Source organism: Lissotriton vulgaris, chromosome 4_1 (assembly GCF_964263255.1).
Source record: "Lissotriton vulgaris chromosome 4_1, aLisVul1.2, whole genome shotgun sequence".
NCBI lineage: Eukaryota > Metazoa > Chordata > Amphibia > Caudata > Salamandridae > Lissotriton > Lissotriton vulgaris.
Window position 1 is genome coordinate 1,121,503,682 of NC_141691.1, and position 15,094 is coordinate 1,121,518,775.

The window sequence follows — 15,094 nt, forward strand, 5'->3', positions numbered from 1 at the left end:
ACGCTCCTCCCTTGTCAGCTTGACAGATCGTGATGTCCTCATTGGCGGCCAGTTGGGCTATGGCCTGACATTCTTGGTTGGTCAAATTAGATATGCAGTGGTGTTTACTCTGGAAGATGGGGTGTAAGTCATTTTGAACCATGGTCTCAAAAGTGTCCAACAATTATTGGCTCACGGGTGCCACAAAAGTACTCTTGGGTCATAAGTACAGTAGTGTACCGTGGTCTTCTTTTGGTTGAGGTTCACAAACATTTTTTTTTTAAACAATTTTTTATTTTTCATTTCATCAACATACAGTTACAATTAACCAAGTGCAGTCTCTTACAATTACAGTCATCAGTTAAATATGATCTGACAGTTTTACTCATCAACATTTAGTAGCGTCGTTCCGATTGTTACCTTCTCTGTACATATCCAACTTCATCTCCCCCCTTCTACCCCACCAGTACGAATTCCCCTCCGCCACCCCAGGGACCTCCCCTCATCATGGACTGCTATCGGGTGTCAATTCTGCGCTCGGTGGTTCACACAAGTTTCCCCTGGATTCATTCCATTTCCCCCAGACTCGCAGCCACTTTTTCGGGCACCCCCTGTGTGTGTAGACCGCTTTCTCCGCTACCATGGCAATGTTCATATCATTTTCCTACTGTGATTGGGTAGGTGTCACCCGGGACCCCCAGTTCCGTGCTATGTTTCGCTTAGCGATGGCCAATCCCAATGTTGCCCACGTTTTCTGCGCCACATTAAGGTCTGTTGGCTGCCATATGTTTAGGAGACAGCACTTAGGGTCTGTCGGGACTTCCACCCCGCTCACCTCAGAGATTTGTTCCAGCACTTGAACCCAATATGATTGTATTCTGGGGCAATCCCATATGGTATGGTAATATGTACCAGCTTGTCCGCATCCCCGCAGGCAAATCGGGTCAGGCGCTCGCCCTAGTTTGTGGACCGTGGTTCGAGAATAATACACCCTGTGTAGGACTTTGAGCTGTACTAATTTCAAGCGGGATGGGATCGCCGCCTCCCTGGCTGATGCAAGTGCCTCCATCCAGTCTTTGTCATTTATGTCCCCTAATTCCACTTCCTATTTGCTGCGCAGTACTACAGTGGGGTCAGGGAGGTTGTTGATCAACTTCTTATATACTAGTGAGATTCACACACATTTTTAAAGAAATGTTTGAGTCTCAATAATCTCATGAATTTAAAGAAACAGACTTGAGCATCCAGTTCATTGGATTGATAAGTGGGGATGAAAGAAATGCCTTTCTGTAATACCTTAGTTTGAGTAGCAGTGATGGCTGTGTTTGAAATGTTAATCACTAGGTTCTGTGACTCCTTGTTGATTTCGCCACAGGTAAATGTGTGTCTTTTGTACTTGGCCCTCCTGGTTTGGCGATTGGGTCGGGCCTGTGCCTAAAAAAGGCCCCTGTGTCATTTGATCTGCATTGGAAGTAGAAGGTTGATTCTCCGTTGGTTGAGTAGTCTGTCGTGGTGCACCTCGTTGAAAACCTTTTCGTGATGAATCATTTGATGAGGATGTTTCTCCTACTGTAGACCTATTGTTGAAAGGACATTGTTGTCTCCTAGTGGCATATATCTCTGCCCAGTTGTAGACCTCACCCAATTTGTAGTCCACTGTGTCTCTTTTGAACTTCCCCAATTTCCTTTCATTCATTTCTTTAGTATACTTTTCTAATTTAGAGTTAATGTCTTCAAGCATTTTAGCCCATTCTTCACTGGATAGTTTGCCGCTTAATTCTTGTTTCAGTTGGGAGACTTCACTCTCCAGCTCCTCAAGCATTTTGGAAAGCTCCTCAACAATTAACAGAATAAGGTCTAAAGAGCACTTGTTTAAAATTCCATACCATCTTTCTGTGAAGCGTACATTATTTTTACATAGGGTGGATTTGAGGGGAATACGCAGTCCCCTGGGTATTATTTCCCCAGTATGTGTAAGTCACCCCACATTCTCTGTTACTTATAGATACCCCTCTGGTATCTTACATGATGCATTCCCCCTTGAATCGAGATATATGTGGTCTTTTGTACTTTTTTTCTAGATATTTCCCCTGAAGAAGAGCTACGTCTCGAAATGCATCGGCGATATACTTTCAATGTGCTAGCATTATGTTAATGGATTACTAAGAATCCTATTGATGTTCCCCACTTGAACACTGATCATATGACATAATATGATTCAAGCTTAAGATTGAATACATTTGAAGTCATCCCAGAAAAGTCAACTGGCTTTTTCTTTCATCTATGAACACAGCGATTTGGATCGCCAAAGGAGTGCTCTAGATTTTAACCTTTCACTGCGAAAGGTTTCTCTGTTGTGTTACGCATTGGCACCTCTAAGAACAGGAGGTGAACATCTTCAGCACCCTAACTATTTGAAATTTGAATTACCTGAATATACCCGACTACCCCTGGAGTGCTGCGGTTACTAGTTTTTTATTATACTATAAAATATACCCAAGCGATTGGTGTGTGATGTAGCTTTACTGGTACAGTGTTCAATGTGAGGTTCATTCTTCGAACTACCTGTTAAAAGTTTCCCTAAATACAGGTATGAGTCTACCACCTCCGGCATTACAGGACCAATTTGCCACTTAAAGTTACATGATTTTCTGCTTTTAAGACTTTTCATAATTAGGATTTTGCTTATAGATACATTAATTTTCAAGAAGTTTCCCGCTGTATATCTTTGTAGGGAAGCTAATTTTCTATTCAACCCAATAGCGGTTAGGTCCATTACTACTATGTCATCTGCATATAAAAGACATGCAAAAGGACGGGTACTTATCTTTTGTGCATCTCCATCAATTTGAGCAAAACAATCAGGTAAGTCTGCTATATAAAGAGAAAATAACAGTGGTGCTAACAAGCAACCTTGTTTGAGACCATTATTAGATGGAATTACATGTGATAAACCTTGATTCCCACCCATTAGAATCCGGCACCAAGTTTGCAAATGAAGAGCTATGTTAAGGTATAGCAGAGAAGGTAAACCCATTTTTTGCAGTTTTCTCCATAATAGCCTGCTTGCTCAATGGGGAGAACTTTATTCTCTTCCACCCATTCCGGGAGGTGATCGAGGATGCTACCTGTGAAAATTTTCCCCATCGCATCCCATAAGGCTACTTGCCGATAATTACCTGGATGTGATCTAGGGCCCTTTTTGTACAGAGGAATTAAAATAATACCCGACCAAGACGGAGGGGTCTTCCCCTTGGAGTAGCAGAAATTAAATAGTGCAGCTAGATAAGTAGCCCACAAAAGTGGCTCCTTTTTAATTACCGACATGGGAATTTCATCAGGGCCCATTGCTCTTGAGCCTCTCATTTTTTTTAATAGCTCCAACCACTTCATCGACTAAATGAACGTAATTGGGAACAGGAGCATTGGACTGATCAAGTGACATAATATCAAATCTGCAGGAATTAAGATTCGCAGAATACAGTTCCACCAAATAAAGTTTCCATAACTCTTCTTTTATGGGTATTAGGAGAGATTTCACTCTAGTGCCACTGCAGTCGGCAATTATTTCCCAATACCCTTTTGCATTATTTTTTGAGGCTGTCTCTTTTAACTATATCCATGTGCCATCTTCCTTCATTTGCCTTAGGGAGCGTTTCTTCCTCTGTCTTTTCCTCTTTAGCAGGTATATTAGATTACCTCGCTCATGCGAAAAGTATACGAACTGGGTCCTCACTAGTTTATTTATTTCTCTATTTATATAGAGAAATGGGTTAACATATGATCTCTGTTTAACAGGAGCATGTGTAGGTTTGCACGATTTTGCTAAGAGGCCTATGTTATGGGAGAAGGCTTCGAGTAAATCTAGTTGGAAATAGTCACTCTCAGCCGATGCTAAGTGCTGCTGGTCTCTTATTAGTGTTGATAGGTGCAATTAGCGGTCGCATGAGAGTTCCAGTGAATTCTGCCATTTGTTAAATTGAACCCTACTGTGTCACCTTTGAAGTCCCAGGGGCCTACCTTATCAGAAATGAAATCAAATTTAAAACAAATCAACATATGGTCACTAAAATCATTTTCCAGGACTTCCATATTTGTAAGTTTATGAAGGAAATCTGTAGAAACATTTAAATAATCCAAAATAGAACAACTCCCAGTTGACGCCTTATGAGTGTAGTTTGCTGGAATGCCTTTCCCTAACCTCCTATTTGCAATTATGAGATCTATGCTTCTCAGACATTCAAGTAATACAGCTCCTCTTTTATCTGTCCTGCTATTATTCAGGAATTGAGCAATAGGAATTTTTAGGGCTTCATTTCTTTGGAAGTTAGAAAACACCCTTATACTATGAGAAGAGACTTTAGAATTCAAATCTCCAACTAATAATATAGACATACAGTCTCCAATTTCCAGGATGGAGGAGATAAAGACAAAACTATCTTTTAATAGGTGAAGAGAAGATGCATCAGGAGGTAAATAAGCATTTATGATCAACAAGGAGTCCAAGAGATCCTGGTCGACCTTATGATCTAGCTTAACCGCCTGAATTAGATTAGAGGAATAAGAAATGTCTTTATATGACTAACTGAAGCTTGTACTTAACAAAATTGCAATACCTCCTTTAGCGTGACCTCTATTTACAGGGAGCGCCGGCCGGCTTAGCACAATATAATCCTCAGTGGACCAGAACTTAGATATCCAAGTCTCTTGAAGACAGATTATATCGGCTTTCAACTATTTCAAGAATAGAATTTTGTTTTTATTAGTGCTTAGGCCGGCAGCATTCCAGGATATCACATTAATATCCTTGCTAGGAAGAATTCCCACATTCTATGCCTAAAGGCCTGTTTGAGTTAAGGACACCTGCAACCCAGCTCCAATTCTTGTCTTCCTCCCCTACTGGGAGTACATGCTGCGTATTTTTTTCCGTATGGAGCGAGACCCTCCTAACATTTTTACCAAGAAAAACCTGCGGAGTACTCATTTTGTCCGAAGGCGGTATACCTCTCACTGAGGATTCTGAATCGATATTGGGCAGCTTATTCTGGGCCACTTTTTTTAATAGATAGCTCCACTTCTGGAATTAAAACGCCAATGCCACAGCAACGTCATTTATCGCTATGTGCCAGAATCAAGTGGGTAATTAACTTTGGATGCAAATGTAACTCCTGCGACCCTAGAGATATTATATTTTTGAACCTCCACCAGAGCTATGTCATTACTTTTGGTCATCCGAAGACCTGAAATTTCAGAAAAGCAACCCAACAAAAAAGACCTATTCATATATAATTCATTGTCAAAAATAAATGAAAGATCCAAGCTAGGATAGGAGTTAATACCTAGACTAGATACCTCAGAAGTCATATTATTGGGATTATAAACAACATTAGTACCTAGAGAAGAAGAAAATAAAGAAGCATTAGGGTTCAGATTACTCTGAGCAATAGGAGGAACATTTATATCCAGTGACACTGCATCTTTGGTCGATATGATGGGTGCACGTGAGATCAAAGAGGAGGATTAAGGACCCAATGGTTTGTAATCTACTTGTCCATCTTCTTTCTATTAACGCAACATTTGAATCCAGCTTTGGTGATATGCATGGATAAGATTAGGGTCAAAGCGTAACTGTCTTGACCTTTTTTTATTTATCCTTTGTCGTTTTCCTCTTTTCTCCTTTTTTTTCTTACAGACGTTATTTTTAATCTTGATAGCGTTTTCTTGATAGGAGAGCAACCAACATTAAGACCTTCCTCTATAGGCAGTTTTAAGGAAATCACACCAGATTTTAGAAAGATAGGGAAAGCTTTTAGAGTTATATTCAAATTTGTAATTTCCGGCTTAGTTTGCGGCGGAACGTTGATGGGGCCACTGTAGCAGAAGACTCAGAGTCGAAGAGCTGCTGAAGAGTAGAAGAATGTAACTTGTCAGGCATATCAACATTTTCCTTCGTTTTGGTTTTTATTATTTCTACTAGAAAATGGTTTACCAGCCTGGGCACCAAAGTCCTGCACTTTAACATGTGAAAAAGAGTCTATTTGAATGAAGTGTGGCTTATCAGAGTCATCCTTCGAAAAAAGAGGAGTGGAAGAACCCTTCTCTGGGATAGAAATACTAGGGCGATATGTGCGATCTTCTCCTGGCAATAATTTATATTCAGAAGCTATATACTTTGTCAGGGACAACACTGAGTCCAAGATAGAATCAGAGTTATTTACTGATTTCTCCATTAGTGCTAGAATGGAACCCAGCACTCTCTCTAGGCAAAGTAACAACTCCAACATCAGCCTTTGTGACTCGGGATTATTAATTAATGGGAAGAAGTTAGAAGAAAGATCAGGAGTTAAAGAACCCTGTGAGTCTAATAAACTTGTTCCACTAGGAGTACCACTAAACAGTTGCAGGTTCACTGGAAGGTCCTTAGTGGCAGGAGTAGTAACAAGAATAGGAACCCTGGACGATTCAAGATTAGGAACGTGGGACAGTTTAAAAGGCTGATCTAAATTAATGACAGGTAACATAAAATCTTCCACTTTTGGACCTGAATGATAAACTCCTTCGGGTTCGGGAACTCCATTTGCAAGGGAATTAATGGTTTAATTTACCAGCAGGGAGTCAGCCATGCTAGATTCCGAATAATGGCGATCAGTAGGTCGAGATCCCTCGATTATAGACGGTAAGTTGGAGGATGCAACTGGTAGTGGCTTTCCAGGAATAATATTAGCCTCTTCTTGATCCACTTAAAAATTCCTTTTGGATAGCCCCCATCATCCCTACAGGTTTTAGACTTATTTCTTTTTTAGATAAGAAGGTAGGGATGGTATGAAAACCCTTCAACAAGTTCATTTGCAGGGAATTGTTCCTTAAAGGATTAGCTCTAATTTTATTGCAAGCTCTTTTGTACACCAATCTACCAGAGCGTCATTTTATTGCGGTCATAACTTTGGATATTAAATCAAAGAATCCAGGCAGAATCCAGGTAGCCAGTACAGTCAGAGAGGTATGACTCCAATGACTCTGATGCGCTAGTGCACCGATGCCCGCTTATGCTACACCGAGAACCGAGCACCACTCTCGCAGTAACTGGGTAGCCTGGGTTGTCTGAATATTCAAAGACTTGGAAGCCTTTAAAGTCTAAAATGTCAGCATACTTGAAGATTCTTGAAGATGCTTAAAAAATGCTTAGAGTGCAGCAAAAAAAAAACAACTAAAGAAAACTGACTCCAGACAGTGAGGGTGAGGGAACTTCAGGGTAAGCATGGGCGAATTTTGCGGATCTCGCGTTCGCGAATTTTGCGGATTTGCGGATTCGCAATCCGCAAAATCCGCGAATTCCCGCGAATTTGCGGATTTTTTTTTTTGTGTTCGCCCGTGTTTCTGCCAGTTCGCGAGGGTTTTTACAATTTCGCAATTTGCGAACTTACCTGTCGGGTCGCAAGTTTTGCGAACTTGTTGTTTCTACGTGTCCAGCCTGTTTGGGACACTCTTCTTCATCACTGCCACTCTCTGTCACCACTGCCACTCTCTGACTACTCATGCCACCCTCTGGCCCACCCATGCCACCCTCTGTTTCATCACCACACCCTCTGGTTGTCCAGTGTACATTATTTTCGGCAAAGCAAAGCACACCTTCCCTGCCTCAAGTGACCTGAATTAATTTGGGGCTGATTAATGTGTCACAGAATATTTTTTTAGCTGGCACCTGCTTCCTTAGTGCGCCCTGATTAGTGATCTTTTGCACTTGCTAAGTGCTTTCATTGTTGCAAAATTAGTTACAACACCTGCCCTGCCCCAACTGACAATAATGAATTAGGGGCTGATTAATGGATTTTAACTTCCAGCCTGGCTCCTGCTTGTCTCCCTTAGCTGTAATTCAGGACCTTTGTGGCATATGTGTAACTATTCTGAGGTTCAGAGCAGGGTCACATAATAGTTTCAACTGGCAACTGAACTCTGGAGGGGCCCCTCAGGAAGCACTACAGGAAATGGCTACTAATGATGAGCCTGAACTTTTGAACCTGGTAAGTAGTTACTTTCAGTTTTGCTAAGAGCGTATTTCTGCAATTTTGCACTTATTCGCGGGGCGCGAACTCACGCGAACAGTGCGAGCAAAATCCGCTGCTCGCGGATTTGCGGATTTTGCGGGAGATTCGCGAATCTCGCGGATTGCGAATTTCCCCAAAATCCGCGAGCGGAACGGATTTTCCGCCCATGCTTAGGGGCCAGAGTGAGCTAATCTGGGTGAGCAGAGTGCTTTAGGAGGCGGCATTGCCTTACTCACTCTCAGCATACACTCAGCCTGCCTCTTGTTATTCCCACAATAGGCAACCCAGGCTAGGCATAGCTGTCCTTGTGACCCCACTCCTGCTGCACTAGGGGGGGGGGCAGAGAGATCAAGGAAGGTGTGCAAGAGAGGTCCACTGCGCCCGAGGGATGACCCCCCCCACCCCGGGAGACAACAGTGGAGGAGGCGGGAGGCAGGAGTCCAAAGGCGCCGGGACGCTAATTAGCACTCAAGCCCGTTGATGGTGGGCGGTGAGTCCAGCCGTGGGTGCAGAGCCAACCAACAGTCCCTCGTCACACCATGAGCAGCTGCAGGCTTCGTCCAGGGAAATCGACGGAACAACTGAGATGGTGCTTACTTATTACTTACTGTACCTTTAATGTACCAAGAACCTTTCATGTGGAGGTTCTGGAACTATGTTAAGCTTGTGTTCTTACTTGTCAGTTGAAGTGCTGTCTCCTGTGGCTGAGGTTTAATAAATACCTCCTGACCTATAATCTCTGTTCCTGAGCTTTTATTCACTCAGAGGACACCACATTTTCATGGCGACGATCGGGTGAACCCATATTCCGCCTCAACACAGCGAGAAAAGTAGAAGATTTCGTCTTCTCCTCCAGCGGCAGTTAACCATAAGAAGAAGGAAGCGGAGTCTTCCCAGCGGGAGTTTTAAATAAAGGCGGTGAGGAGTAAGGCGGGAGGCTTCTCGAGGAGATTAATTAAATTATTGAAAATGAACAATATGCGTGTAAAATTGACATAACGAGCAACGCTCGCGCTTGAGATGTTTTCTCGCGCTATACTGCTCGTGCAATTCTGATGACACAGCGCCCTCTGACGTTTCGTTTTCATAACGCAACGCGCTGACATAAAAGAATGTTTCTTTTCCTCGCGCAATTTTGACACGGTGCACTGTCATCAAAGAGAATGTTCCTTTGCATATAATTAAACTACGTGTACAAGAAAAGAAGAAAGAATCTAGACAACACCATTCTACTCTAACCATTGTTGAAAGATTCTATAATCTTCTTTTACTCAACAATCATTTAGTTTAGAAGAAAAGAACACAGCAAGAGAAAGAAAGATTCTAAAAAAAAAAAAAAAAGTCTTCTTGTTGAGAACATTCTTTCTTTTCTTCATAAAGAAGAAAAACGTTGGAATCAGTCCCAACCACAAGTCAGAACTGTTACATTTGAGATAAAATGTGAGGAAGGAGATCATCCCATTCATCCTGTAAAAGTAGGAAATGTAATGATTAATTTTAAATTTGACTCATGTTCTCGTATTACTTTAATTGATGAAGAACTATTCAATACTTATTTTGCTGGTAAAGTAAGACTAATGAGATCGGATGTTAGGCCTCTTGGGTATTCAGATAACCCAATTAAAATGGTTGGTTGTTTCATGGCGGAGATTGAACTTGGGAGCAGAATTATCGTAGGGAAAATATATGTGGCAAAGAAGGGTGATATCTTGTTAGGTTGGGTACATCAAGGTCAACTTGGTGTAACTTTAGATCCTAATGCAGATCCGCAGGTGCAAATTCATCAAGTAGACATAGTGGAGAAGAATGATTCAGATAAGGAATTGGGAGAGGATCTAGTTAGTAAATTTCCCAAAGTATTCAGAGAAGATTTAGGTTGCTTACAAGGTTATAAGCATCATATTAGATTAAGAGAGAATGCAGTTCCTGTCATAGCGAAAGTGAGGAGAATACCATTAATAGAACAGGATAAGGTGAAAGAAGAAATAGACAAATTGTTAAAGAATGATTTCATTGAACAAGTGGAGACTACTGAGTGGTTGGCTCCCGTTGTCATAGTTAAGAAGCCAACTGGTGAAATTAGGCTCTGTGTTGATTTGAGAGCATTAAATAAGGAAGTAGTTGTGGACAAGTTTCCCCTTCCGAATATTGATGAAATGGTTAGCACCCTCGAAGGTGCCAGATATTTCACCACTCTAGATCTTGCCTCAGCCTATCATCAGGTTGTATTAGATGAATATTCTCAGGACTTAACTGCCTTTATCACCCCCATGGGTACTTATAGGTACAAAAGGATGCCGTTTGGCCTTGTGTCTGCAGCTTCCGTCTTTCAAAGAATTATGGCAAGAATTTTAAGAGGAATATCTGGTGTAAGATGTTACCAAGATGACCTACTTATTTATGGAAATAGTTCAAAAGAACATCTTGGTCGTGTGTGTGCTGTTCTCAAACGTTTGGAGGATGCAGGTATGACACTAAAGAAGAGTAAATGTAAGTTTGGTGTGAAGGAAGTAAATTACTTAGGACATAAAATAACTGACAAAGGCATATTTCCAAAAAAGGAATTGGTTGACACAATCAACAAAATAAAAGATCCAGAGAATAAGGAGAAATTAATTTCCTTCCTTGGTATGGTGGAGTTCTATGGAAAGTTTATTCCTAATTTTGCAGACAAGACACAGTCTATGAGAAGGTTGACATCGAGGAATGTGGAGTATGTGTGGTCTGATGAATGCAAAACTGAGTTTGTTGGAATCAAATCTGAATTGAACAAGGCTCCCTCTCTTCAGGCGAGAAAATTAAAGAATCTAATTTGGGGAACAAAGATTCTGGTTTTCTCAGATCATAAACCGTTAAAAGAAATTTTTGATAAGAAGGAATTGGATGCGATTTCATCAAGAATTAGAAAATGGATTGTTTCATTACAAGAGTTTAATTTCTCTGTTGAATATATTCCAGGTGTATCAAACAAATCTGCTGATTGTCTCTCGAGAATGGTTGGGAAAGAGAATTTTGAAGAAGATGATGTTGTAGGTTGTTCTGATGACTCAATAAACGTATGTGAGATTACAGAGGGAGCGATTGAAGAAAAGGAGTGGAGAGATGAACTTGAAAAAGATGAAGAAGTTAAAAGAGTAATGCTTTCTTTGAGTAATAATTCTCGCTTAGAGAAACCTTGGACCTTGGTTTCCGATGAACTTTCCATTCATTCTGGGTTTCTAACTCGGGGCACAAAAATGGTTCCCCCACTAGGTATTAGAAAGAAACTTTTATCCCATGCTCACTCTGGGCATCTTGGTATTGTGAAAACCAAAGAAATTTTACGCATGCAATTTTGGTGGCCAGGGATGGATCTGGAGATAGAAAGGTTAGTGAGAGATTGCCCAGAATGCTCTGCCAGTGATAACATTCTTAAAACTAGACAAATGCCCATGGTTAAGAGATCCCTTCCAAGACATCCTTGGGATGAACTAGCCATAGACATAGTTGGTCCTTTGTCAGGTGTAAGTGATACACCTTATCTTTTAGTTCTTATGGATCTCTATTCCAGGTGGATTGAGGTGAGCGCAGTAAGGGAAATCACATCTGAAGAGGTAATAAAGTTTCTAGATACTATCTTTAAAAAAGAAAGTTTTCCTAATAGCCTCTTATCAGATAATGGACCACAATTCTGTTCGAGGGTTTTTGAAGAGTTTATGGAAAAATCTGGAATTTTACATAAAAAATGTTCTTTGTATCACCCAGAAACCAACGGTGCTGTTGAGAGGGTCAATAAAACTCTAAAGGAGGCTATACAATTAGCAAGATCATCTGGGTTAAATTGGAAATCTGTCCTTCAAGACAGAATAAATGCTTATCGCTATGCTCCTCACTCGACTACAGGTAGATCTCCCTTTGTTTTGTTTAAAGGAAGGGCTCCCAACACCTATCTGTGCCCTGGTTGGATGGATCTCAATAAAGGTCTGATTGATAATGGAATTGGTGAATGGAGAAGGAGGGAAGAAAAGAAGCAAGATGAGAGAAAGATTTATTTTGATAAAAGAAAGTGTGTAAATGCTCAGAAAGTTCTAGTTGGTGATCTAGTTCGTATCAAAGCTCCTGTTGGTTGTAGAACCTGGTCTAAATTCTCTGATGTGAAAGCAGTAGTGAAAATATTCAGGAATGCCATTAAAACAGAGGATGGTAGAATTTGGAATAAAAGCAGAGTTGTTGTTGTTAAGTCAAGAATACCTGTACCTGATCTCTCTCATGATAGACAAGGTTTATCTCACTCGTTTTCCAATTCTGCTAATGACCTTAATTTATCCATGTTTCCCTCTAGATGTCAAAGGATACGCAGACCACCCTCTTATTTAAGAGACTATGCTTTATGACTCATTCACTTTTATTACTATTGTAATTTTGTTTTCACTTTTTTTCTTTGTTCTTATTTTTCTGTTGGGGGGAGATATGTGATGGTGCTTACTTATTACTTACTGTACCTTTAATGTACCAAGAACCTTTCATGTGGAGGTTCTGGAACTATGTTAAGCTTGTGTTCTTACTTGTCAGTTGAAGTGCTGTCTCCTGTGGCTGAGGTTTAATAAATACCTCCTGACCTATAATCTCTGTTCCTGAGCTTTTATTCACTCAGAGGACACCACAACAACCAACAGGACTGGAGCCGCGATACAACTCCAGCCCGGACTCTCGACAGCGGTGGCGGCAACGCGGTCTCCTCGGCATTTCCTCGGCGTCCCACACCTACTCCTACTCCCACTGCTTCCGCTGTGGTCTGAACAAAGTGACGGAGTGGAGGCAACAAGAAACTCAGTCATTAGTGTCCCTTTTTGTGGCCCTCAAAAATAGGCTTTCACTGCAATGCATTCAATAGGGCCAATGTTCCTGAGTCATGTTGTCCATGTTCGGCCAGCCATTCAAAGGGGGAGGGGTATTTGATCCAAATCCCGATGAGAGACCGAATTATATAGACCCATTGTGCCAATGTGGAGGAGGGCACTGTTGTGTGGGCTTTCCTGAAAAACATTATTAATTGAGAAGACTAGGACATTCTCCCACTTTCAATTTTGAAATATTAAACATCGATCTACACACAAATATTTGTTTGAATAAGTAAATTCCACATTGCTCAGACTTGCTGCAGTTTTTGGGTGAAATATTGAAACACACTCCAGTAGGGGAAAATTGTCTTGTGGAAATATCCAAGTCTCTAACCTCTGAAATTCTTTTGCTGGGTACCCGACATAAAAACATTTTAATTTAGCTGAGAACATTTTGAGTGAAAAAAATCATTACCAGGCCATGAAATTAACAAATGAAACATCATATTTATACCCAAAAGATTGCAATATTTTGCAGTAAGAATTTTTATAAGATAGATTCTGCCAAAGTAAACAACAAACCAAAGGGTGTTCCATTACAGATATGTTGCCCACCTGTGCTTGTTCCATTGAAATAGCGGAACCATAGTAATTAGCCATCCTATAATCCTTACTTTGATGTACAAGGACCAACTCTTCCATGCTGGTAAGATGTTTTGTAGACTTTAAACCTGCCACACGCACAAGAGTTTTCAATGAGGTGAGAAGGTTGTGCCAATATTGCTGGGGTGCACCATGCACACCCAAAAGCATCCAGCTTTTAAAAGATGTGGTTGAGATCAAACTCATTTAGAGAATGGGTAAAGGGGGGATTATGATTAGGCAACTCCATTGCCAGTTCCAGTAGAGTAGGATACCATACCTGATATTGCCATAGATGAGTTATTACATGCCATCCTGGCATCTAACCTGAGCTAGATCTCTGGGAATCATTATGTCATGACTCATGGGAAAATCAAGAGAGGTTCAGATATTTTAGGAAGAAGATCATGAGAGAAAGGCAGAAAGAGAATGCTAATATCATGAAGAATGTGGTGGTTGGTTCATGGGAAGTGGGGGATGATAGACAGAAGCTACGTCTTCCAGGTCAGACACTGACGGACAGTCAATCACATTTGCAGTAGGACTGCATATTGGCTACTTTTAGCAACCTGGTGGTGGTAGCAAGTTGCCTCACAATTACTTAGTAGTATGGTTCCTGCTCATATAAATGTTTTTGCATTTTTCTGCACCTGTGTTTTGTCCCCCATGTTTTCACCTTGGTGTGACTTCATATGCACCTGAAGACCAGCATTCAAATTGATTACACCTGCTGTACGATATGCAACATGACCACTACTTCTCAGGGTCTCCTGGTGCTCCTCGTACCCAGGGAAGGTTGCTGGGTTCTTCCTTGGTTCGTTATTGGCATTTACTTAATGAAGACTGGTCCGTCATAATATTTTGCACAAATTGGAATTCAATCATGCGTTGTTTTAGGGTGTGGCTGGCTCTTTTCAGGGGAGATCAAGGGGTAGTTACTCGGGTGAGTGAAGAGGCATCACCTGAGGACATTCCAGCACATTATATGGCGACAAAGGTAAGCCGCAATACTATAACTTGGCTTCAAAATTTGCATAAAATAACTGAAAACTAGAGTGAATTGTCATTTCCACATTATGGTTCATTTGGGTTGGATGTACTGCACCATTTGAGAGGAGTAATGTTTGCACTGCAACCTTTGCCTAGACCAACACAGTTTGAGGCGTTGAATGTATGGATGCATGCAGCACACGCTAAGAAGATGAAGAGATACAAAGGGAAGATGGGGAAAGCTTTGAGGGCATGCCAGGATGCACAATGGAAGCAAACTAAGAAAATGGGAAAGGAGGAATAAATATCTGAATGATTCACCAATAGGGGACTGCTAATTCTCCTATACTGGTGGCACTAGTCCACTCATCTACTAATTTATCGATGAACATACCATCACGATTAATGGAGAACGTGATTACACATTTTAATTATCATAATCACACGAGAACATTATTCAATAATTTCAGTGGATTTCAAATTTACATTATACACAAATATACATACATATGTACACAACTATATACAACAACACAGGACAAAGTACGCAAAATTAATACAGGCAAAACATAATCACAAATGAATCCATCTTCACCCGGACAAAATTGTTAAAGCAAA